Below are 22730 nucleotides of genomic sequence, written 5' to 3' on the forward strand. Positions count from 1 at the left end.
CTCTCTCTCTCTCCAAGAATGGATTCAACTGTGTTTGTTTATTGAAAATGTGGCTTCCATGGGGCTTAAGAAATGCTGGTGCGGTATTTTGGTGGCTTTATTTTGGAGACATTCTGGTTTGGTTTTGGATTTTTTTGTTTAATTTTGTTAATTTTCTGATATTGCTGACACCTGTGCCTGGTTTTGTGTGTGCCTGTAACCAGGATAGGGAAGAAGTCTTACTTTTACATATAGATACTTATTTTTAGGGATTTTGCTAGTACATGATTTTGTATTTATTGTTTTAAAGCACTAGGAAAGAGCAAGGAGGTATTTTCTGGGCTGTACCGGTAAAATAATTTTGTTCGGGATGAAGGAAGAGGCAGCAGGAAGAAACTTTGAAATACATGACATGCCATACTTGGGTGCGCGAATGGAGAGAGCTTTGCTGCATATTAATACAGGGAGTGTCTCACAGGTGACTGTTTTGAAAAATACAGTAAGGCTGTTTTGCATGAGAATCATGAAGTATAAAGTTGTTTGACTAAGCTGCTCAGCATTTACCTGAGACTTAATGCAAGTATGGAGGAGGATATGTCCTGAAAAATAAGTGTAAAGGGAATTCTTTATATGTAAAAACATGGACTTAAATGAAGGAAGATCTTTGGGTTCTGCATGAATCAGTTAGGCTGTACTCAGACTATAGCAGTAGCTAGAAAAGTGCAGGAAAGCAGTGTATGGGATTGCTAGTGTGGTGTTTTGGGCAGTGGGTCCCTGAATGTTTTATGCTCTTGCAGCTCAGAAAGCTGCAACGAACTTTCAAGTAGTCTTGTGGACTCAGAATAAAGAAGACCTCTCTTTGTTAGACACACACAAGAGTTTAGATGCAAATCTTCAGGCTTAAAAAAGCATACCTTTCAGGCTTATCAGAAGTTTCCTTAAAGCTTGTGAACTTGTTCTTTCAGCGTAAAAAGGAGCCCTGACCAAACCAGGGTCTGGCTAGAGCTGGTAGACAGAATTGCCATCAATAGTCAGGGTTTGAATTCAGCGCCTAACTTGCAGCACTTCACAGTATGGAAGAATTTGGAACAGATTTGGAAAGATTCTGAAGGCTCGATTTGCAGGGAACAGCGCAAAATAAAAGGCTCGCCTCATCTCTAGCAAGCAGATGCAGCTGTGTCTTGCAAAGCTCTGGTGTGCACATGTTGGCCCAAGTACAGCAGCTGTGCCTTGCTCTGAATCCTTGCCTTTATCATGATCTCCTCTAGGTTTAGACATGGCAAAGCGTTAGGGTGATCAGTGATAGTGCTTGATTTAAGTGTAAATGTTTTGTTTGTTTGTTAGTTCTTTTTAGTAGGCATTGAGTTTGCTCTTCTGGGGCTTTATGAATGCATATGGGATTATAAGCAGTCAAGTCTCTTCTCGACAGTTGATTAACTGCTTGTAATAGTCATGATTTTCTGTACGATGAAGCAAAATTTCTGAAGTGACTCTGCAATCCAATATACTCAAAACTGTGTTAAGGAACTGGATTGAAGTTCATCTCTAAAATGATAGTTATTAACTTTATTTTGTTAGAGTTCATGAATATCACTGCTGTCAATAAAAGCCTGAAAAAACACCTTAGGCTGAAGTTTAGCTGAAATGAAACAGATATTAGGAATAATTTTACTACAAAGTGGATTTCCAGCTTCCATGGTTGGAGTTTAGGCTATTCTGATCAATATAACTGGTATCTAGTTCCTCTCTGACTTTATTTTGCCAGGCAGGAACTTTTTCTTCCATTTCCCCTCTCAATAAAATAAGCCTAAGCTATCTTAGACTTGGACCTTTTTGGGACAAATGTATTCCTGCTGGAGGTTCATCAAGCCAGATGCACAGAAAGGAGAGAAATACCTGGATTTTCTTTCTGTCAATGAATACTCTGGATACACTGTTACTTGCATTAATAAAAGTGGCAAGGGGTAATGAACACCCTAGATGATGATGGAAGATGCAGTTCTACATGTTAGCTATGCCTGTCATTTATGCTTGTTCAACTGACTTTGGTCCAGCCTCTTTTCTCACGTTTATCCCAACTCGTACCTAAACTCAGGAGTCAAAAGACTGCCAGAGCTGGCAGCATGCAAGGCACTGCCATGGAGAACCCTCAGCTCTCAGGCTCACTCCTCTCCAGCAGACCTGCACTGCCAGATCTGTCACTGTTAGTTCTTGGTTTTCAGTTACGTGTTTTGTCATCAGCAGAGCAGTTCTTTTGTGGTGTGAGTTAATGCTAATTTAGCTGACATACAGTTTTAGTTTTTGGAAACTGAAAAAAAGCCTTTGGGCTGTTAATAGATATTTTTAGAAACTGAAGGACAGACAGACATGATTTTTAGCTGAGAGGGATTGCACCACAGGTTTAGAAGAGAATATTAGAGGAATGTGATTTCACAATTGTATCGCACAACAATATACTAATTCTTTGTAAGTCTTCAGAGGCCTCAGCCCAAAGGTAGCTGAAATTCTATACCATAATTGCATTCTTTCAAAATTGCAGCTATAAGAGACCATAGTTATTTCCAGAGAAATTTTAAGAATGGGATGTGCTTTTTAATGTGTATACATTGCATGTGTTAGCATTCAATCACAGATTACTCCATTAACCTTTGCTCTTCAGAAGCGTTGGAAAGGAAACATTTTTGAAGGAAAAAATAGTTTGGAGGGAGCAAGCCGAAGGGATTTTGAGGTCAAAATCTATCAAATTAGATCCCTCTGCCCCTCTGCTCAGCCAAACAACTCCTGCTCCATGTTTCTACAAAGAAACAAATAGATGTTGCAGGTGCTGCAGAAAGAGTGGTTGTTTCCGTGTTTATTCCTCGTGTTTGCTTTCATGTATTTTATAGTGCTCTTGTGCAATTTGCTTATTCATTTTTTTCTTATTCTGGAATGAAAGCTATAGTAACAACTACAAAAGAAAACACCAAAAACCTGAAAGAACCAAGCCAAAAATCCAGGTAAAATGTGTTGTATCTTTTTTAATCCATCATTCTGTTTTAAAGACTATGGAACAAGGGATACCCGAGTGACTTGGGCCAAAGATGCCTTTAGCATTGATAGCTCATCAATACACCTAGTTGTGACTTAACTGTAGCTGTTTTTTTCCATTTTATTATCTACTTTTATTATATATTTTTGATGTCTCATTGGTGACAACACTAGACAGAATGCACCTAAATTCACTCTATAGTCTGGATTCAATTTTAAAAGTGACTTCTCATGGCCAAGTTATAAGCCTTTGAAATATGGGGTGGTAATAGATATGCTGACAGTATCTTAACAGTGTCTGCAATGCAATAGCAGGTGTTTCTCTAATGTAAACAAATGGTGTTATTAGGCACTTTTTTCACTCTCCCTGCTTTCTTCCCCAAGATGGTTTTATCATTCATTAGCTACAAAACTACCATCTTTTTTGCTTAACCTGTGACAGGTTTTATTTTTCCCCTTTAAATCTGGACTAGAACAGGACAGACAGGAAAAATTTGTGCTGTACCTGCTCCATCCTTTTTGTAGCTTATCCAGAAGACTCCATGGCTGTCTAACGCTATTCTGTACTTATGTTCAGTAAGTGTGTAAATAAACACTTTAAATCTAAGCCTAGAAAAAGAAAATCCTTAAAGAATGTGTTGTGCCCGTGTAATCAAAAGGATGGTAAGATTAAGATGCTATAAATCTAGTTATAAATCTAGTATGTTGTATTAACAGAAGTTAAGCCTTTTTCCATGAAACACTTAACACTATACCCCTTGTAACTTCTTTAACTGATGTCCAGGGAAACGTTTGCACATTATGTCCCTTAAAGGCTCTCTCTATAAAGCCCGTATTCTGGGCTGCAATTACATGGAGAGATGAGGGTAGAAGGAGCATGTCCTCTTTCATTTTGGGTGATAATGTGGGGCTGCCCATAAGCTTTTCCTAGGAAAGAGCTGGCAGAAAGAAGTCAGAGGACGGAAATGAGACAGGAGCAATGGTCTGTAGACAGGCAAGGGCGGTGCCTGGGTATCCTCCTTTGTGCTTTCTCCTGACTATGTAAGTGCCTGACAGGGTGGAAGCTGCCCTTACTAACTGCAGAATGTTGCTTAGCTTCCTGTAAATATTGTTTTAATTGAAGTGTCTCTGGTTATTCATGAGTTTTAAGCAGTATTTTCTCTTAGAAAACCTACCCTGCACTATTATTAACTGGCAGAAGTTGTGGATTCCTTTTCTTCAGTTATCTCTTTTAGGTAAAAATGCAAAATTGTGCTGCCCTGAAGGGTTATTTAGCAAGAGTTTTAATGAAATAATAGAAACATTGCACTCCAGTGTTTGCTTTCATGCAGGGAATTGTCACAGTCCATTGGTCTTTACCAGGAACATTACATGAAATTACACCTATTTTCATTACTCTACTCAAGTACAATATTGTTAAGTAAATATTTGCACAAAAGTGTGGCCTTCCTAAGGTGTGGGCTGTCCCGCAAGGTAAATAATTAAAGCGTGTGCTCTCTGTAGTAGCAGAAACCAGTGCTCGATACAGGTTTGATCATTTCACATGTCTCTTTGGTAATCCATAACTGTCTTCTGCAATTATTTTCATCGTCCAGCCAAGCAAAGATAAAAGGTAGAACATGCCTCTCTTGCCTGCTCCCAGGGAAACTCCATTATCATTCAGGGGTCACGTGGCTGTGAAAAAGCCAATCAGAGTGGGAAGAGGCAGCCCACAAGGACAAGCTCAGTGTGAGCAGAAAATGAAGTTGTTACCAGACAGCAAACTGGTGCCCTCAGTTCTTATGAATATTTGAATGAGTAACTAAAAACAGCTCAGTGGACTTTAAGCAACTGTGACAGCTGAAACTGCCTGGGAAACTAGTAGTCTACAAGGACCATGATGAAAACATCAGCAGCCGCATTTCCACCTAAAGCACTGCAAATATATTGTAAAACATCAGCAGGTTCATCATTCCCAAATATTGTTTAGAAAAAAAATCTCCCTCTCTCAATTTTCATAAGCAAGGTACCTACAGAATCTGTCAACAAATTTTGGATTCATTAAAATACAATAATTTCTAACAGTCTACTAAAGGCAAGAGAATAGCCACATCTTCTAGACAGTGAAATATTGATGTTGCTGTTCCTTATACTCATAGAAAATTGGTCCTGGTGAATCTTTCATGAATATCTTTCAGCTAGTTTCATGTGGAAAGAAAGATGATGAGAACAGTTTCCCCGAAGCTAAAATGTTCTGAATAATCTAGGAAAAAAAGGTGGGGGGGAGGGCCAGGGGAAGAACCATAATAAGCAAACTAATGAAAGACTGGGCTTTATTTTCTGTCAGTCAGAAATATGCACAGCAGTTCTGAAAAGATCAAAATGAAAGTGAATGTGTCTCTTTGTTTAAAAAAGAAGGAAAAGTCTGTAACACTAAAGTGCAATTTTCTGACACTGATTTTTTTAATGTATGCTATAAAGTAGTGTTTCAAGATATATTTGATTTGATCTTGCTGATCATAGAGGCCATAGTTGATGCCTCCTCTGCTGTGTGACTACCCAGCAGTATTTAATAACATCAACATTCTTCGCTGTTGTTTTCACAGTGACCAATTATACAAGAGAAATTTGCAGAATCCATTTGGTGTGGTGTGGTAAGATGTTTGCTTTATAGTAAAACTGAGAGTGACATCTTCCTCCCATTTTTTATGACTATTTCAAGTTTATGCTATAAATCTGACTCTTTGAGAACCAGATGAATTGTTCAGATAAAATGTAACTGGCTTGCCGTAAATGAATAACAAAGAAAGAACTATACTTTTAAAATAGTAAGATGAAGAGTCTTTTTAACAAGAACTGCACTTACATTTGTCAAATGGCACTTCATTCTGGCACTTGTGCTTCTTGGTACCAGTGACATTGCTTTCAGTCTAACGTCTATAGGACTGCAATACAGTACTTTGAAAAATGGTGGAGTTCCCACCAAAGGAGGTCTGTCTAACCTGTTCTTAAACGTTCATCAAGAATGATGGTGGAATAATTGATCCTATAATAATAGAACACAGAGACTGACTGGCAGACCTCTTGAACTCCTGCCCAGACATCTTTTCTATGAGCTCAGGAATTATAGAAATCCACAGTAGAGTCATGATTCTTAAGGGAACGATGGCAGAGTAAACACAATGGCTTAGGTCTTGTTCTACATATTCTGTCAATATCATCAAGTAAACATAAAAATTTCCCATAAAATGTAGGATGAATAAAAATTCAGGCTACATGAATTAGCTGTGGAACTGGATTAAAAATTCTATGTGCATTTATCTTTCAAATTTTGCATCTGTTATGATTTTTCCGTTTCTTCCTCTGATGTTTAGATTTTAATTATACCACAAAAACTTTACCTGGTTGTCATTAACTGGTGGGGTTTAGTCTGCATTTTGTCATAGTTACTTAGATTTGTTCTATATTGCACACAGAAGATCTTGAAACTGGTTCACGTTTTCCTGTGCCTTATGTTTTTAGTAATATTTCGTTCCTGCAAATCTGATGAAAGATGTTGTAGACAGGAGATGATGTTTTTACACGAAAGAAGAAAAAAAAGGGGGAGGATGTCGGGAATCACAGGATCACTTGGTTGGAAAGGACCCACTGGATCATCGAGTACAACCATCCCCATCAATCACTAAACCATGTCCCTGAGCACCTCATCCACCTGCCTTTTAAATACCTCCAGTGAAGGTGACTCAATCACCTCCCTGGGTAGCCTGTTCCAGTGCCCAATGACCCTTTCTGTGAAATATTTTTTCCTGATGTCAAGCTTGAACCTCCCCTGGCAGAACTTGAGGCTATTCCCTCTTGTCCTGTCCCCTGTCACTTGGGAGAAGAGGCCAGCTCCCTGCTCTCCACAACCTCCTTTCAGGTAGTTGTAGAGAACAATGAGGTCTCCCCTCAGCCTAACACAACCTCCCCTCAGGCTAAACAACCTCAGCTCTCTCAGCTGCTCCTCATAAGGCCTCCATCCCCTTCACCAGCTTCGTAGCTCTTTTCTGGACTCGCTCCAGAGCCTCAACATCCTTCTTGTGGTGAGGGGCCCAGAAATGAACACAGTATTCGAGGAGCGGTCTCACCAGTGCCGAGTACAGAGGGAGGATAACCTCCCTGGACCTGCTGGTCATGCCGTTTCTGATACAAGCCAAGATGCCATTGGCCTTCTTGGCCACCTGGGCACACTGCTGGCTCATGTTCAGTCGGCTGTCAACCAACACCCCCAGGTCCCTCCCCTCCAGGCAGCTTTCCAGCCAGACTTCTCCTAGTCTGTAGCACTGCATATGGTTGTTGTGCCCCAAGTGCAGGACCCGGCATTTGGCCTTGTTAAACCTCATGCCATTGGACTCTGCCCAGTGGTCCAGCCTGTTCAGATCCCTTTGCAGAGCCTCCCTACCCTCCAGCAGATCCACACTTCCACCCAGCTTAGTGTCGTCCGCAAACTTGCTAAGGGTGCACTCAATGCCTTCATCCAGGTCATTGATAAAGACATTGAGCTGGGCTGGACCCAGCACTGAGCCCTGGGGAACCCCACTTGTCACTGGCCTCCAGCTGGATTTCACACCATTTCCCACCACTCTCTGGGCCCAGCCATCCAACCAGTTTTCCACCCAGGAGAGTGTGTGCCTGTCCAGGCCAGAGGTGACAGTTTCAGAAGCAGAATGCTGTGAGAAACTGTGTCAAAGGCTTTACTGAAGTCCAGGAAGGCACATCCACAGCCTTTCCCTCATCCATCAGCTGAGTCACTTTATCATAGGAGGCGATCAGGTTAGTTTGGCAAGACCTGCCTTTTGTGAACCCATGTTGACTGGGCCTGATCACCCAGTTCTCTTGCATGTGCTTCATGATAGCCCTCAAGATCACCTGTTCCATGACTTTCCCTGGCACTGAGGTCAGACTGACAGGCCTGTAGTTCCCTGGGTCCTCCCTGCGACCCTTCTTGTAGATGGGCACAACATCAGCCAGCCTCCAGTCCAGTGGGACTTCCCCAGTCTTCCAGGACTGTTGGAAGATGATGGAAAGGGATTTGGCCAGCACATCCGCCAGCTCCTTCAATACCCTTGGATGAATCCCATCCGGCCCCATAGACCTGTGGGTGTCTAGCTGAGTAAGCAGTCTCTAACTGCCTCCTCTTGTATCATGGGAGTTTTGTTCTGCTCCTCTAACTCCTGGGTTTACACACAGAAGGAACAACTTTCCTTGAATTAAAGACTGAGGCAAAGAAGGCATTAAGTACCTCAGTCTTGTCCTCATCCCCGTCACTGTTGTTCCTTCTGCATCCAACAGGGACTGAATATTCTCCCTAGTCCTCCTTTTATTGTTAATGTATTTATAGAAAGATTTTTTATTATTTTTCATGGACTTAGTCAATTTGATTTCTAGATGGGCCTTAGCCCTCCTGTTTTTTTCTCTGCACGATCTCACCTCCTCCCTATGGTCCAGCCAAGGTGCCCGTCCCTTCTTCCAGAGCTCATAGACCCTCCTTTTTGATGTCTCTCAAGATCACCCTACTCAACCAAGCTGTTTTTTACCCCTGCTGGCTTCTTTTCCAGAACATGGGGATGGCTTTCTCTGGAGCTGCAAGGATTTCCTTTTTGAAGAGCTCCCAGCCCTTGTGGGATCCCTTGCCCTTAAGGACTGTCTCCCATGGGACTTTGCCAACCAGCCTTCTGAACAGTCCAAAGTCTGCCCTCTGGAAGTTTAATGTTACTGTTCTGCTAATCCCTCTCTTCACCTCACCTAGAACTGAGAAACCTATCAGGTTAGGAAAGAACAGCTAGGAAAAAGAAAAAGGATCTCTAAAACCACTGGAATTCTAGAGACAGTGCCATTATTTGGGCCCATAGCACAACTAATGTGTAAAGGGCACTTTCTTGATTCCCAGCACTCTTGGGTAAGTTACAGAAAGATCCTGTGCCTTGTAGGCTGCAGGGATCTGCTCTTCTGCTCACATATTAGTTTTGGAATTGTCGGTTGGACGATTTCAAAGGTTTGTGATTTTCATAATACCTTTCTAAACCAAAGGTTTTATTAAATACCAGAAACAAAAGGCTTGAGATCTGGAATGGAGCAGGACTTGCCTGGAAAGAGCTGTTTGCAATGCAGCAATATCCAAAAAAAGAAACAAGCCAAACTGTTCTTGCAAAGGATGCCTATGGTTCCTGTCTGTACTTGTCTCAGGTTCCTGACTCCATGGGGAATGTCAGAAGGAAATGCTATTTATCCTCAGGAGCTGAGAGATTGGAAGGATCTGGTTGAATACAGAAGCAGGAGACACCAATGGGAATCCTAAAGACCTGACATCCTCAGTGAAGGATGAAGCAAAGACAGAAGTCTGATGCCCATTTCCCAAGGATGTTCCCTGCTTCCCACCACAGCCAGGAAATCTGAACCAGCAGCTTGAGGCTACTAGCTTCTAGCCAGGATTACTGTGGTTCCAGTTACACTTCTTTGTATTCCTCTGTCTCGTTGCTGACCACTGACTTGTTGGTGAACCCTCTTCTCTGGAGACAAATTCAATGGGGTCCAGAGCAAGCTGTGTCTCCAAGTGTAAATGTATGCCATAGTGCAAGGAATAGGCCCAGCAAAAATCCACATCATCTGGTGCGAGTGGGTAGGAAGATGCCACCGTTGAAAGTTGCATGACTGAGAATTTATGGCCTGTCACTTGGTGGCTGTGGCAGCTTGAGGAACTGGAATGCTTTGTGGCTCTGTGCTGGCATGTGTGCATGGTAGTAGCCGAGTCCAAATTTCACAGGCTAGTTTGCCAATGTCATCTTTTTTTTAGAGAGTTTCAAATTGTCTGGCTTCCTTATATTATTCTCATATTTGGATGTTTTTCTTAGCTGAGGATGATGAAACGTTATGATTCAGATAGTGGCATGTCACAGGCAAAAGAATTTGCTTATCTGGCTGCTGTCTAGTGTTCTAAAGTCCTCTATTTCTTCTTTCTACCCTCCTTGCTTTTGATTTTAGTATGCAAAATAAATAAATGTCAATGTGGCATTAAGTTCTGCCCTGCTATTAAGCCTTTAGAAATGAAGCCAATAAGAAATACTAAGATTGATTGGATGATTCCCAGTTTATTTCTGTGTGTAAAGCAATAATTTTCATCCCATTATAGACAAGGTTGTTTTCTCATTCAACCCACAATTTGCTTAATGCAAATGCAACCACTCTGAACGCAGAATTGCTTCCTTTCTATATCAGTAAACAACCCACCTGGCCATCAGTCTTCTCTTCTTCACAAACTGTGAACACTAATGGCCAAATCTGGTGGCTTGAATGGTCCTGCACAAGAAAACCTTCACTTTGTAGCTGTCTTGATTTTTCCAATTTCAACCCTTCTCCAAACCTGGAAAAATAAAGCTCTGCAAAGGAACAAGAAGTGTTTGCTGAACTGATGATACAACTCTTAAAGACCACCAGACATCACTGTTGCACCTTTATGTAGAGATTCTTCATTCTGTTAAAAGCTGTATGTTCTGGATCATTACTTTTATTGGTGTTTATGTAGCTGCTTGCACCCTCAAAGAGACCATTTTCTTGATTCACATACACTGTATCAGCTCCACCCATTGCTACCTACCTCCTGAAGGAACTAAAGAAGGTACGTGTTCCTGACTTTTGTGTGTTCAATAATCTCTCTTCAACTATGCCAGCCTAAGCATAGCAGGTACAAGTATGCTTAGCTGCATGTGTGCTTTGATGGATAAAGATTGGAAGGAAGCATCAACAAACACTTAACCCATTTGCAGGTACCTCTAAGAGACAAGGAGTGGTCAAGTGAGTTTGTTGTGATATGCAGTGAAGATGAGCTGTGTAGGGTAGCTGTGGGGTACTAAATGCTTTCTTCCCTCCTTGTTCAGGCGCATAAAAGGAGTCTTTTCTTCAGCATTGCTCAAACTGGGTGAAACATCACAGATCCCAAGGCTTTCCCAAGTTACTCATAAGGCAGCAGTGCACCAAGTACATAGCTAAATGTCTCTCAGGTATCAAGTATTTGAAATAATTTGTTTTGTGGTTGTTTTGTTTGCTAGCATTTTGGACAGCAAAGGAAGTTCTGCTTTAATCTTGGTGCTCTCCCACTGTCACCTCTTCATTACCGATATTCCGTTTCCCACTAGGAGGTTGCAGGCAATGTTGATCAGAGGCTATGGCTTCACAAGCTGCAGCAACAACAACAAATTGGTCCTTAAAAACTGTCTTTCTTATGTTTCATGTTTTTTCTGGGAAAAGAACTTTTTGCTTTATGGTTTTCTTTCCCTGGTAAATGAATGCAGTAGGCTAAAGGTAGTCATTATGCATTCGAATATCTGAGACTGCACCTAACAAGAGGCTTGCTTCCATGAGCGGCTTCATTTAACCATGAAAGTGAAGTACCACTCCTGAGATCTTTCCTCAGCGTTCTGCCTGAGCAGGGTCTGTTTGGTCACACAGTAGCGACCTCTTCACCTACAAAGAAGAATAATAAGGATTTGTATCCTGCTCTCCACTGGAGGAAAAATTTCAGCACTTATCAGTGACTCTGGAAGTAATTTCCTCTGAGATTTCCTCAGCTTTGTACAAAGAAAACAAGACCTGAGAATTGTTTCATTGCTCCTCTTCCCCCTCCCCACCCCCACAGGAGACAATAGCCCGTTTCCTTTTGTTATCCTCTTGTCCAGGTCTGGAAGACTGTTTTTGTTGTTGTTTTAATAGCCAACAACTGGAAGCTTTTCTTCTCTTTCCATGGTTCTTCACATACGGTGGGGTGAGGGGGGCTAGGGGGTGGGCTTTCTTTCTTTTTGATTCAATGCTATACTTGCCAGTTTGCAGTACTTGATTGTTCTTTGAGTATATAATTGATTAGGGGGAAGAGTCCCAGTTTCTTGCTTTTAATTTCTATTGAAGTACTCCTTAAAAAAAGGGAAAATTAAAATGGATTCTTTGCATAAATGGGAAAATGAAATTGCTGACTTCTGTCTGAAGCAGTGTGATTCTGCGGGTGTAATGGGATGCTTAAATTGTAAATCTAAACAATTTGCTTTTTACACAATTATATGTATTTTAGGATTTTTCAAACAAAACAGACAAAAAAATTATTATTTTTCCTCTTCTATATCTATAAGGAAATTCTGTTAAGTAAAGGCTTTTTTCCTACGATGCTCTTCACAGGTTTTTAAGGACCTATTCAAAGTCCCCTGAGTCTTAATTACGACAGTCTTTGTAGAAATTAAAACTAAACCACGCACAATATAAAGCCCAAACACATTCTGTGGAAACTCCTGATATGATTGAAATTCCCAAGGAAATTTTGGATCCATGCTCTCTTCTGAGGATACAAGGGAGTCTGATTTGCTCATTTGAAAAGGAAATTAGGTCATAGTCTTGAATGGCAGCTTTCTGGAATACTGACAATATCATATTCCTTATTGTTTGGAATGTGAATGTATGGCATTTAGGGTACGTTTATCTTTTCCTTCTTCTGAGTTGGAGTTATTGCATGACAGCATTACTGAAGACATTCAGGAGGGGAAATTATTCTGTGTAGCAGTGGAAAGTGAATAACCTGAGGGAAAACAAGAAAGAAATTGGAACAAGTACAGGTTGGGGATTATTACTTTGGAATTAGCAGCCAAGAGAAAGGCAGTAGTAAGGTGAAAGCAGGCTAAATATGTAAGAGCTGCAGTCAGACCATACAAAAAGACTTGTAGAAACATGGCAGTCCTGGCGTGTTAATCAGCTTTTCGCCAGGAGTGATGGTAGTGCTTGTATAGGAATGGTAAAGAGATTTATCTTTTATACTATGTATGCACACACACACACACACACACAAAAAAAAAATAGCTGGTTTAACAATTGGCTTAAAAACTGATCCAGTTAAACTGCCATGGATCCTTATTGTCAGTGCATTTAAATACCTTAGCTTGTTCTGGCAAACAAATCCAAGCCTGTTTTGATCCTGTTTAGGTGCATCTGTGCTTACACAAGTTAAACTAGTTTGACTCCTAAATTACTGGGTAAACCGATGCAATCCTGCTGGTATGGCCGTTTTATAAAGACAACAGATCTGCCAACTTCAGTCTCAGAAAGTAACCCAGATGGTTTCAACATTTCTTTTATGTTCTACTTAAGTGTGCCTATGTTCACACACTGGGCTTCTCAGAAACGTGACATTGCAAGGTGTTTTAATTTGTCTACTCTCTGCTCTGAGTACACCTAGGCCAACTGCATGGCTGGGGTGTTGCCTCCACTCCAGACATCTGTTGTGTGGCAGGAGAGAGACTGGTTCCCAACTGGTACAGTGCATCCTCTCTCAGAGCTGTAGAAAGCTCACATCAGGTGACCTTCCTTATCAAACTTTTGTGTGGGAGGCGAAGATACAGATGATCAAAGATTGTGTAGTGCAGATATGCTTTCTTATGGTGAAATGTCTGATCCTTTAGCATTTTCTAGTTGTAAGAAAAGCAGATTTCTTCAAAGGAAGGAATTTAACAAGTGCCCTTATATCAAAACCCAGAGACTGTCAAGTGCCAAGGTTTAGGAGGCTTGGAAATGTAAGTTACTTGGGATCTGGACTGTGAACAGATCGTATCAGATGAAATGTCATCAGCTGTACAGTGTTTGGCACCCTGGATCTATGTGCTGTGAACAGTAATACAAGTAACAGCAGATATTTACATCTGCTGCATAACAGGTGGGATGCAGTCAGTGAACCAAAGTGGGAAATTCTGCCTCTGCAGTCTGCCCATCTGTAAGGACAGCTATTCTTGATCAAAGGTTGAAATTTTTTTGTAATCAAAAAGAAAAAATCAGGCAAGCAAGCTAGCATGTGGCTGAAGAGTGATCCAGTACTCTTGATACATGATCCAGTATTACTTATCCAGTGGTTGCATCTAATCTTCAATATCTTCCTTTAAGGTGTGGATTTCCTATGTGTGACTGTGGAACTGCTGTTCATGGTATGCTTACTCCATGTAGTACCATGTGAATACAAACTGCACCTTTCAAAATTGTTCCTCTTTTATAATTTACTGTTCATTGATTTACTTGATTTATTTCTTAGTAAGATTGCAGAATAGATGCTCTGTCTTTTTGAAAGTTAGTTTTCTGTAGGAGGAATGATGAAGGTGGACAAATGACATTAATTAAACTCCATATATTTTCCCATTGACTTAATCTTTTAACAGCATTGCCGAGTACCTGCAGAAGCAGTGCTAAGCTTTGCACATGTAATGGGAAGCCATCGAACAGCTTGTTACAACATGTTTGTTTGCATTCTACTCTAAACAGCTGTAAATAAACATCTTGCAACAAGACCATGTTTTTGTCTTTAATTCAGGAAGGAAGAGAAGGAGGGATTCAAGCTGTTTTCTTCTGTCTGCTTTTACAGTACAATCTGTCTTAAATGTACTGCATGTGCCTGGGAACAGGGCACACTACTTGTCTCCTTTCTGGTTTCCTGCTACTCCAGTTCCTTCCAGAAACCCCAAGAACTTCTTACCTTGTTCTGGGGAAGAGTAAGATGATTCACTCCTTTCATTTTTGGATCAAGAGTCTCTTTTATGTGATCTGAATTAATATTAAGGGTGAAGCTAACTCCAAGGCCCCCATTTGCCAAGTCTTTGCCAAACCCCATCTATGCCTACTTGCAAGGTAGAGTTCTTGGCAACCAGCCATGTGACCTTGCATCTTCCTCCTGATGCTAGTCTAAAAGCTCAAAGAGATCACATTTTTCTTATCTTTTTATCACTTTTTAGTTCATATTGGGATTTCTGCTTTGCCAACATCACTGCAAAAACTTGAGAGCTGATAACTGAGTAGCATTAGGCATAACTTATACTGTGATATTCATTCCCTTTGCTTTTCACTTGCCTCCTGTCCCCAGAGTAAGGAAAGTGACATTCACAGGAAAAGAAAAGTTAGGTCAAAACTACTCAATTTTCCAACAGAGCTAAACTTGGCTGCACAAGTCCTGAAGGGCAGGTGTCTGCTTTCTAGAAAACAAATGATATATTGATTTCCTATTAAAAGAAAGCACTGACAGGAACTTTAAAAACAAAACCCCTCTTTCAGCAGAGCATTTAAATATGGGGCTGCTTATACACTGAACAGTCTTAAGTGCTCTGCTGGAGCAGCTCTTCAGTGCCTGGCTTTGAATCCCAGTGTCAGTCTTGTTGCAGCCGTCACCTGGGCTTTGCCTTGTGCTTAGAGGTGCAGGGGGGTCACCTCTCACACTGATAACATGCATTCTGCATCCCTGGGCAGACTGCTGAGATTTTGAATTTCTGAAGAGTGTCAGAGTCTGCTGAGGGTTTTCTCTTTATTTTCTTTCCCCTTCTTCTTTTCTAGTTATATAAAGCATGAACTTCAAGATTCATTTCAAGTCTTCATTCATATTATGAGGACAGAGAAGAGGTTAAGGGAGTTAGGTGTTTTTTTTTTTTAAAATGATTTTTATTTCCCTGTTTTGTACTAGTAACTTCTTACATGTGTTGCAATGGCCATTTTCCGCAAATACCAATCAAAAAGTTTCTCAGATGAAAGCAAATAGGAGTAACGTAGTTTAGATTGCTAATTACTTTCGCATTAAGATGGGTATTTATATCTTGCTGTTTGGTTAATTTACTCACATCTTTGCACATGTGCAGGTACAGTAGTTACTGCCAGTGCCAATGATGATAGTTTAATTGCTGCTCATCCTGGAGTACAAAAAGGTGGCTTTACCCCTTCCTACACTTTCATTTTGGTTTATTTTTTTAATTTTTTTCTCTGCTTGCACTGTTTTCTCTCAGGATTGATTTAGCTCACAATAGAGTTTCTTGAGTGACTTTTCCCCGTGTGTTCCTCCCAGGTGATCCTTGCTGTGGATGCCTGTCCTTCTCCTGACTGTTTGGGGTGAGGGGTCAGTTCACAGCTGGAGCTGTTCCTTCTTGCCCTGGAGCGACATGATGATACAGTGACTCATGAAGAAAATATCTTTCAAGTAGAGGATATGAGGAGACCCAATATCAATCTTTTCCAATTATATTTGTCAAAGATGGTATGAATAAGAGGGAGATGATAAACTTTCAGGTATTTCTAATTTGAAAAATACATGTAGGACTTGCTCCAAGCAGATTGATATTTTACTTAAGATTCTCAGGAAGCTATAAAACACAGAAAAGTGATGGCACTAAGACTCCCAACAGTTTTTTAAATAGATGAAAGGATGCTTCAAAGTCTATTTGTTTAGGCAGTCTCTCTTTTCATCTTTGTTAATTGCTGAGAAAGATGAAGTAGCATTAGTATGCACAGCTTGTGAACTATAATCTTTAAAAGGAATCTCTTTAAACACGGATGTTCACCTTAATCCTGCTTCCTCGTGAGTTCTGCATGTATGCTTGCTGACCATACTTTAAATTTCCATAATAATGAAAAAGACAACACAATGAATAGATCTGGAAACTGTTCTTTTAAACTGAGGGGTCCTGTTTTCAGATATTTGTGTGTGTCCTTCCCCCTTTTTTTTCTATTTATGCCTCTTGTAGTAAAATAAGTAATCTTGTCAATAAGGAATGGTATTAGAGTTCATATAATGGTTAATTTGTAAACAATTTTATTCTTAATTTGTATAATTTTTTGTACTACTTTTCACTGTGCTATATGCAGCAATACTTAATAAAACTACACCTCTAGTAATACAATCCAACTTTTGTGTTTCACACGTATAAGAGATCTTGTTTCTGATCCTCTAAGCGTATTCATGATAATCTGAATCTTTAAACTGAGAGTGGGACGAAAGCTTTCAGGTTTGGACCTCTTGCTTCTGGGGAATGTGCTGGTGGAAGTGACAGGGGATGATTAATTGGTGTAAAACATTCATTTTTTAGATCTGAACCATATAAAATTAAGCAGGCATTTTTATAAAGAATTCCTGTAGTTGTTCCAGAAGGTGTTCATACATTCTTGTCTCAAAAAGAAAATTATTTTTGTTTCAGTTATGTAGCATAACCATGGCAAAAAGTACTTTGATGATCTGGCAGTATGAAGACTGCTATCAGAGTTACCTTCCTCTGCTAGTGAGCTGCATCCACTCATGAGCTGTGCCACAGGCAAACCAAGCAATTCGGACAAATACATATGCGTAACAGAATGGGAGATGGCTGAATCGTAGTATGTTAGTCAGTAGCATAATACCCATTTTGTCCGAACTGTTATAATGTTATTTCTGGTGTCTAAAATGAAGAATAATATATGAATTCAGGCATGGTCATCTTCGGAAACTGGAACACTGTATGGCAGGTAACTAGTTTATCACTGTGATGTTTTTGAAGTCACTCAATATCAGATAGACTGGTAAAAACTCAGTGTAGCTTGCAATTGGAAATATGTCAGAGTTGGTTTCCTAAAAGGTGTATTTGACATGTTCATTGCCATTGCATAGAATTTGTCTAGCCTAGGTATAGCTTAGAATGAGCTTGTTAATGGCTGGTGTGTTGCAGTGTGTTCTCCCTGCAGTCTGGAAGTAGTGAGAGTGGTGTTACCAAAACAGAGATAAACCTAAAAATAAAATAAATGGAGGAGGAGGATGAACTTGGTTGTTGTTACATGCACAGACATAAGATTTTTTCAATGCTGCTTAAGCAAAAGCTGCCTGGAGCTGTAACATTCTGCATGTGTTAGAGTCAAACGGTTATGTCCTTATTACAAATAACATCTGAAACAGCAGAAAAGTGTGGAAGGCAGGGCTGTGTTCTCTGGTAAGCTCATTTTTTAGCTTTGAATGCCTTCCAATGTTTTTTCTGTTTTAAAGTATCACGTAACCCTTGGTAGGTAGATTAGCAGGCATTCTTCTCCAATAAGGCTATAGTAGCTTTTTTTCCCCTCCCTACATAAAGAATCATATTATTGTGCCCAGACCTTTTCCTTTCTTCTGGAGGCCCCTCAAGCACTCTTAAAAATGCCTGTTTCCACCTTCCTTTCTAAAGTGTCTGCCTTCCTGGGCTTTCTGCTGCATACAGAAGAGCCCAGTTGATAAAGATATAAAGCCTAGCTGACTATAAAGGAGCTTCCTCTGTCAGTTTGTCATGCTTTAAAGGATTGTAGGCACCCTGAAGGGAAGATTAGTGGAAGATTGTCCAAATTGTCAGGGTTCTGAATTCTTTTTTAGCAACCATTTTCTTGCATCATCTTAGAAAAGAACAAGGAAGAGGCAAGTCTGTTTATGAGGGAAAGTGATAAATGGGCAGGAATGGTGACATTCACTCTGTATGAGATCTGGATTGCAGGCCATGTGAAGCCAAATTTCTCAATACCAGACCTGAGTATTTGACTCAGCCTTTAGCGATCTAAAGCAAGAGCTTTTAATATTTTGTGCTTAGTGCATAAACTACGTATCTCTTCATCTTCCATGGATTACATGGGTATTTTTTGGAGACCCCTTAGTTTGTCTTCCAGCAGTGAACTGTTCTCTCTCTCTTGGTAATCCAAAGTAATGTCTGGGACTTTCTCTTATTTTGCCCTTGCAGATCCGCTTATTCCACCCTTGCAGCTATGCTTTGCCTACAGGTAAGCTGGGGAAAGGCTCTTAATCAGGGAGAGCAGGGGTAGGAAGAGGGGGAATGGTTTTAAGCTGAAAGAGAGGAGATTAGATGGGATATTAGGAAGAAATGTTTTCCTGTGGGGATGGGGAGGCACTGGCATAGGTTGCTCAGAGAAGCTGTGGCTGTCCTGTCCCCAGAGTTGTCCAAGGCCAGGTTGGATGAGGCTTTCAGAAACCTGATCCAGGAGAAGGTGACCCTGCCCATGACAGGGGGGTTGGAACTGGATGAGCTTTAAGTTCTGTTCCGAAACAAACCATTCTATGATTCAGCATGCCAAGAGGTAATATTCCCCCTGATTAACTTAGCTGGTCAAATGTGAAGGGAAAGGGCCAGGATTACTGGTTCCCTTTTACTCAGAGGAGGTTCCACTGCTTGGGCTTCCAGGGGAACTTGGTGGCTTGCTCACAGCCTTGTGTCCATTGTAAGTAGTAGTTAAGCAGTAAGCCTTGTCTCTGGAGAAAACAGCAGCCAGGTTTACTTGCTGGTGACTTGATCTGGTATCTCACATATTAAATGACTGCAGCTTAATTATCATTCCTCTGCACTGTATGGGTTTTTTTGCCACTACTGACTGCTTCTCTCCGACTAACATGCAGCTTGTAGTGGCGGATGGGCAAGGAGGCAGTCTGGGGCTGCTGTGTCCAGGTATGTCTGTACATGTGTTGTATAGCTTGTTTGTAGTAGACCTGACCCTTCTGGGAGCACTGGCCTTCCTATCACACACTACGCAGATGGCTAACACATGTACTGTGAGTGCAATGCTTTTGGGACCTGTCGGATCCCTGAATCCACATGAATCACCTTCTACATAGGCACAGAAAAGCCCCTGCTTCCAGACAGGCTCAGGCGTACAATGTGTGCTGTGTGCAGTTGATCTGTGTGTACACTGTGGACATGGCTGAGCTTTCCAGCTCTGGGGTAGACCTTTGTGTAGGCCTGATGCCCAAAAGTCCCAACCAAATGTCAGACTCTTAGATTTTATTGAATCAAAATTTTGCCTTGGGGAAAGTTGACTCCATGACAGAGAGGAGATAAAGTATTTCTCATGGCTGTGCTGGGAAGGGATGATCTTTGGTGCACTTGTTTTGCAAACCTGAAGCACAGACAAAGAAGAGCATAACTGCAAATTGTAGGAGTTTTGTAGGAATTAGCCACAATCACCCTGAATAAACTGATGTGGGCCTATTCCTAAGCTAAACTGGAAGAAGTTCAGATATAATATAGTGCTTCAGTATGTGTGATGCCTGGAAAAAATGGAAAAGTATTTGTGGTTGGAGAAACACAGGCAAATAGCTGAGTAGCTGCGGGCTCCACGTTCACAGCCGAGCATAAACTCAATGAGTCTTGTATATACTTACAGCAGCTTTGGTGTTATCTCAGGTGCATTTAACTGTACAGCAGTCACTATAATTTACAGTGGCTAGAAAATTCTGCCAAACAACCTGTTTTGTGTTTTATCTATTCAGGCTTTATACCTACAGGACGTTATCTGATGTTACTTTATGTACTTACTGCCTGTGGGAGATGATACTTCTGGGAGCATATTTCTGGGTCACTATAGATTGCAAAGATACATAGGATTAGAAAGATAACCAGCTATGTGTCTACAGTATCATTTGTTCCCAGTCTCAGCGGGTGATAAATAGTTCCACAAAACCCAGCAATGGTTGGTATACCTACTAAACCATCTGTTCAGGACTGCTCAAATGGAGTTGGTTAAGTAATTATGCCCTAGGGGCTGTTTATATTTTAGAATATCTGCTTGTCCTTTAGATCCTTAACCTTTAGACAGGTCCACATAGCGATGCCATGATTTATTTTCTTTGTGTGGTCTTGACCTTCTCCTGCCAGGTTTAACATTACCTTCCGCAAGAATGTAGCTAATGCTAGAAAGGAATGGCTGTATATGAATGTCTGTACTTTCTAACTGCTGAGTTTATATGTGAGTTTTTATAATCTCTGCTATTAAGCTATCAAATTCAGGCCTGGTAATCCACTGAGGCTGGACGAGTTTCATGCTATACTGTAATGTAAGAACTGTGGTTTCGGATAATGCTATTCCAAATATGCTAACTTGCTTGCTTGCTTGCCTGTCTCTCCTCTCTGTCTTCTCTGCTATTAGCTTTTTCTCTCAAGTCTTGAAAAGCTGTAGCGATCAGATTCTAGGCAAATAAATTTTCTCCTTAGTAGCCTACCTCCTCTCTATTTGAAATTGAGGGAAGAAATTTTATAGACTGGAATAAGACACAGGAAAAATAAAGTGTTTTTTAGGGGAGTGTTTCCTGTTAAATTAATAGTGAAGCTTCCAGTGGGTAAATTTAGCTGTGCTCACAGTATCCAAATGCCCTACTTTTGTAATAGAAATGTATCACATACTGCAACTGCATTAGGTGGGCAGAATGAAAAGTGAATTGTGAGGCTCCATTCCTGGCAGCCTCAGAAAGAGGATACTGTGGCTTAGGAGAGGCATGAAGAATGGGTTAGTTTCTCTGCTTTAGAAGTACTGATCTCTTACAGTTCACAGCTAAAGCATAGACCGCTTGGGCCATGTGGGAACTTTTGCCCCACTGCTGTCAGTAGCGTTCCTGTTCCTTGAGTAAAGAGAGCGTTTTAGTCCCTCAGTGGATGCTTCAGCTTTTCACCAAAGTAGCAAGGCAAAGAAAGATTGTGCTGTCAGTAAGAGAACTTGACAACTCTCTTCTCTGTGTGTTTGCAAATAAGTTAGGAGGGTTTCATATATATTTTAGATGAGCCCTGTGATTTATTTCCTAGGCTCTTAACTCTCTTTGTGGTTTCAACTTTTTAATCATAATTAAGGTTTGATAGCCTTTAATTTCATGCCTGTGGGCTGCTTAGAAAAATGGAATAAATCGTGACATCTGTAAAGTAGTCAGCTCTTTAATAGTCAATCCCTGATGCAAGACACTGTGCCTTTCAGTAAAGAATTAAATTTCTCACTATTTGTTCAAATGTTTATAGAAAGAGAGCTGTTAAAATACCTCTGCCCTTCTGTGTTCATGAGGAAGTTTTTATCTCTGGGCCTGTGCTGAAGGCAAATCTGACAAAGGCCCTGGTCTGCAGCAGATGTGACCCAGATCTACGTGATTTGCTTTTGGGAGATGTTTCTAATAATCTTTGCCCTGGCTTTCTACTCATGAAATGAAGGGTAATGATATTCTAGCCACCTCTTTTATCTGCTTGGCAAGAGGCACAGTTCTCATGTTACCTGCTGGGCGCTGCCGTGGTTGTAGGAAAGAATAACCAACTCCTTCTGTAAGTTTTAAAATGTAAGCATTTACTAACTATATAGAGAGCTAGAATTCTGAATCATGGGCTGCTGTTCACTTTCAGATTTGTTCAGAGAAATGGAGATGGTCCAGCACTGGTAGTGATGTTAGCTACCCCTGTTACTTGGTCCCCAGCTGCTGTTTGTTGTTTAACAAAGACCATCTATAATCTCCAGCAGGATGTTTTCCTCTCTGTATTCTTTGCCTTGCTCTCAAGGACACTGTCTGCATGCTGTGACAGAAAAAGGTGATATTCTGGCTCTGTTGCATAGAAACTTCATGGGATTATAGTTTAAGAAAGTGTATTTATTACAGTGGCTCTTTTATCAGTAGATGTCACAGGAATGCACAAAGAAGGTCAACACTACTATATCTTTTGTGGATGGAGAAACTGTCTCAGTAGTTATTGCAAATGAGGAAGCTGTCTCGCCTTACAGACGTTGCCTGGAACCTTCTCTGTAGCCCATAACTTTTGATAGGAATGGTTGGACTCGATGATCCGGTGGGTCTTTTCCAACCTGGTTATTCTATGATTCTGTGATTCTATAACTGAATTTGAACTTGCCTAAGAAATTTATTCTTTTCTGTTGCACCTTTGGAGTCCTTTTAAGGGATTATCTCTCCAACAGTAGATATGAAATATTATTGCAGACATTGCCACATCCTTTTTATTAATTACTTTTGAGCTTTATTTTTTTAAATGGAAGTGGTTCAATTAAGCTGCTAAAATCTTCAAAACTGGCAGTGTTTTCTTACCAGTACCATAGTAGCGAACAATTAGAAATAGTGTTACAGTGAAGTCTACATATGTCCGCCTTTTCTGAGTGATTTTATTTTCCTCCAAAGA

This window comes from Phaenicophaeus curvirostris, chromosome 10 (assembly GCF_032191515.1).
Source record: "Phaenicophaeus curvirostris isolate KB17595 chromosome 10, BPBGC_Pcur_1.0, whole genome shotgun sequence".
Taxonomy (NCBI): domain Eukaryota; kingdom Metazoa; phylum Chordata; class Aves; order Cuculiformes; family Cuculidae; genus Phaenicophaeus; species Phaenicophaeus curvirostris.